General features: G+C 43.5%; 1 pseudogene; it reads right to left on the bottom strand.

Annotated features, from left to right (window-relative positions):
* Positions 1-224: 224 nt before the first annotated feature.
* On the bottom strand, positions 225-327 carry LOC139186020 (U2 spliceosomal RNA; annotated as a pseudogene).
* Positions 328-771: the final 444 nt, after the last annotated feature.

Below are 771 nucleotides of genomic sequence, written 5' to 3'. Positions count from 1 at the left end.
AAACATCAACATGAATCAGCCATAGTATAAACATGTCCCCTCCCTCTTGAAACTCTCCCCGCTTCCCTCTCCATCTCACTCCTCTAGGTTGTCACAGAGCCCCGGTTTGAATTCTTTGAAAGTGAAAGTGAAGTCGCTCAGTCCTGTCTGACTCTTCGAGACCCCATGGACTGCAGCCTACCAGGCTCCTCCGCCCATGGGATTTTCCAGGCAAGAGTACTGGAGTGGGGTGCCATTGCCTTCTCCGTCGGATAGAGGACGTATCAGATATTAAACTGATAAGAACAGATACTACACTTGATCTTAGCCAAAAGGCCGAGAAGCGAGTCATACAGCAAATTCCCATTGGCTATCTATTTTACATATGGTAGAGAATAACATGGAAACACATATTACCATATTCTTCAAGTTTTTGTGCAAACTGAAGGAATATGAGGCCACAGTCTAAGCCCTAAGTGAGTTTCAGTAATATATGGGAAAAGAATAAGATATGTGGATATGGAAATTTACTTTCACTTTCACACTTCAATAGATAAGATACATACAAAGAGAGAAGCCATAAAGAAACTATAAACAAGGGGTTTCCAGATTCAGTAGGGACTCTGCTCACCTCACCAAAAGTCCAAACATCACTCTTCACTCAGGCCTGTCCCAGCTAGGGACAAGAACTGCATGTTCCAGCCAAGAACTGACATAGCAGAAGAGAGTCCTGAACAGTTGGGCATTTGTGCTAATGTGAGAAGAATTTGGGAGGGTGTGACATCAGTTTTA

Source organism: Bos indicus, chromosome 11 (assembly GCF_029378745.1).
Source record: "Bos indicus isolate NIAB-ARS_2022 breed Sahiwal x Tharparkar chromosome 11, NIAB-ARS_B.indTharparkar_mat_pri_1.0, whole genome shotgun sequence".
Classification (NCBI taxonomy): Eukaryota; Metazoa; Chordata; class Mammalia; order Artiodactyla; family Bovidae; genus Bos; species Bos indicus.
The sequence above is the reverse complement of the archived record's forward strand: the minus strand, read 5'-3'. Positions and strand labels throughout refer to the sequence as shown.